A 3239-nucleotide genomic window follows, 5' to 3' on the forward strand; every position below is an offset into this window, starting at 1 on the left:
ACAGCCCGAAAGCAGCCACCTGGAGGCTAAGGAGAGAGACCGCGATGAACCCAAGCCGGCCAACACCTTGATCTTGAACTTCTAGCATTCAGAACTGTGAGAAAATAAATTTCTGTTGTTTAAGCTACTTGGTCTCTGGTATTTTTTGTTTTTACTTAAAAAAATTTTTTTTTGCCCTGCTGGGCTTAAATGTCAAGCAAGTTTTAAAAAATTAAAGACTATCCTGAATTTTTTTTTATTTTCAATCAGAGTTGACGTTCAATATTACTTTCTATTAGTTTCAGGTGTGCAGCATCGTGGTTGGACAGTGATATAATTTACAAAGTGATTCCCCCGATTAGTCTAGTACCCATCTGGCACTATACGTAGTTATTACACTATGATTGATTATATTCCCCATGCTGTACTTTACATCCCCATGGCTATTTTGTAACCACCAATTTGTACTTTTAATCCCTAAACCTTTTTCACTCAGCCCCCGAAGCTCCCTCTCATCTGGCAATCATCAGTTTGTTCTCTGTATCTATGAGTCTGTTTCTGTTTTGTTTATTTATCTTGTTCTTTAGATTTCACATGTAAGCGGGATCATACAGTGTTTGTTTTTCTCTGTCTGACTTATTTCACTTAGCATAATACTCTAGGTCCATCCATATTGTCGCAAATGGTAAAATTTCATTTTTTATGGCCAAGTAATATCCCATTGAATATGTGTACAGTCTCTGGTATTTTTTAATTATGTCTCTAGAAAACTAATATACCTAATAAGAGAAATTGATAAGTACTGTGGGGGAAAAAAAAAAGTCAAAGAAGAGAATGCTAAAGGTGATCAGGAATTCTGGTCAGGAACTCGTTGCAATATTCAATAGGGTCTCACTGGGAAGAGAAGATTTGAGCAAAGACTTGATGAACGTAATTACGGGAATCAGCAATGGAGATATTTGGGAGAAGGGTTTTCCAGGTGGAGAGGACAGTTGGTACAAAGGCCCAAGAGTGGGAACGTGCCAAGTATGTTAAAGGGCAACTGTTGAGAAGAGTGTGACTCACGAGGAATGAGCAAGAGGGAGCAGAGGTGGGGGAAGACGGGCCACGGGGAGGGCGGGGCAGGCGAGGCCTTGTAGACTGAGAAGAGTTTCTATTCCTTAACAGAAGGTTTGTGTTCCTATAAGATTGTTCTAGTAGCGAGGAGGAAAACTGATAAAAAGGAGGAGGAGATGAGTGGGATGGCATCTAGTGCACCAGACTGACTTTCATAGAAAGGTGGCTCAGACAACCGAATTTATTGTCTGATACTTCTGGAAGCTGGAAGTCTGAGATCTGGCATCATCAGCTTTGATCCCTTCTAAGGACTGTGAGGGAGAACCTGTTCCATACTTCTCCCCTAGTTTCTGGTGCTCTGAGGGAAATCTTTGGTGTTCCATGGCTTACAGAAGTATCACCCTGATCTCTAAGTTTCATCTTCCCGTGGAATTCTCTCTGTGTAAAAGTATCTGTGTCTAAAGTTCCCCTTTTTATAAGGACACCAGTCATATCGGATTAGGGCCCACCCTCGTGACCTGATCATAGTTCAACTAATTGCATCTGTAACAACCTTATTCCCGAATAAGGTGCCATTCTGAGGTCCTGGAGGTCAGGACATCGACATATACACTTTTGGGGGGAAAGAGATGCAATTCAACCCATAACGAATAATGAGAGATTGGCAGCAAAATAGGCTAGAAGGTCTATGGCCATATCACCCCGAACAAGCCTGATCCTGTCTGATCTTGGAAGCTAAGCAGGGTGGGCCTGGTTAGTACTTGGATGGGAGACCACCTAAAAAGACCATGTGCTGTAGGCATAAAAAAAAAAAAAAAGTCTAGAAGTATAGTGGGCTTGCCTGGCAGCAAAAGGAGTCCAATAACATTTGAGGTCACAACTCCAAAGTGAGTTCATTCAGCGTGGCGACGCCATTTCCTCAACGAAGATTCAGCTGCAGGGGGCAAGCACAGAGTAGAAAGAGAACTGGATTTCACCAGGGTTGCAGATTTACCTGATAAGTTCAGCAAGGAATACAAGGATGTATGCCAGATGGTGACTGTTACGATTTAATATGGAATCGAAGCTGCGAAGTGGGGAAGGGAAGGAAGAGAGGACTTAAATGCGGTAAGAGACAGAGAAAAAGTGTTAGGGTCAATGCATCAGGGGTCCTGGTGGGGTGAAAAGATGGTTGAGGTTGGAGCACTTGAGAAAGTAGGTTAGAAAATTGCAAAGTGGCGAGAAGAGAGTAAGGTTCATGACATCGAGATAAGATGGTGTTTGGTTATTGCTAATTACAAAGTCTAAGCTCTGACGAGGGGAGTGAGTGGTTGAGGTGGGGAAATGGCCAAGATCGTTGGAGGAGCGAAGGCCACAGTATCGAGAAGCCATTGTCTTGAAAAGGTCATCTATGTGTATGTTGAAATTATAAAGTTTTCACTCCTTCATTCATTCCTTCATTCAAATATTTATGTGCTGGCCCCAAGGGAGAAAGGAACTCTGTTGAAAGCCACTGCTAAGCACAGCAGTCCCTGCCCGAGCTTAGACAATGGTCTTAGATTGACATATGTTGAGATTATGGGAATAGAAAAAGAAAAAAAAAAAGTATTGAAGTTAACTTTGAAACTCCTTTGAGACCCAAACAAACAATTAACCCAGTGGAAAATAAAAATCTCATACTCTAAACATCCTTCACTGCTTGTTTTAAAAATTATTATTATTATTTGGTCTCCTCAGTAGCTTGCATTCATTGTGTTGATATGTGTGTTTCCTGGGGATTCTACACACTCCAAAATCTGAAGAGTAAGCAAAAATAGTGCTTCTGCTTAAACCCTTCACAGTTTATAGCCACATTTACATAACATTAAATAAGTCAACAAAGGCATCATTAGCTCCCATTAAAATATGAGCAAAGAAATTTAAACGAACAAGACAGGCTAATTGGTAAGTAATGTTGTGTATCAAAAATTATGACTGTAAGATACCGCAGTTAATGAGAAGCCCTACAATCATGTTTACTACATATTTAAAAATTAAATGAAGGTGAATAAAAGTTAACAGAAAAGAAGATTTTCCCCTTCATGGATGTTATTATATCTGTTTTTCAAAGTTAAAAGTAATGAAGATTATTTTAGCCATCTATCTCGACAAAAGTTGATGTGATTTTTACCTTATCATTGATGTGATTTTTTCCTTCTCCGTTCTCCTCGAGTCATACACAGGGA

At 40.2% G+C, this 3239-nt stretch overlaps 1 pseudogene; it reads left to right on the top strand.

Moving 5' to 3' along the window:
- The first annotated feature begins 1719 nt into the window (after positions 1 to 1719).
- Positions 1720 to 1837, top strand: LOC111737719 (annotated as a pseudogene).
- Positions 1838 to 3239: the final 1402 nt, after the last annotated feature.

Source organism: Pteropus vampyrus, unplaced genomic scaffold (genome assembly GCF_000151845.1).
Source record: "Pteropus vampyrus isolate Shadow unplaced genomic scaffold, Pvam_2.0 Scaffold30, whole genome shotgun sequence".
NCBI classification, from domain to species: Eukaryota; Metazoa; Chordata; class Mammalia; order Chiroptera; family Pteropodidae; genus Pteropus; species Pteropus vampyrus.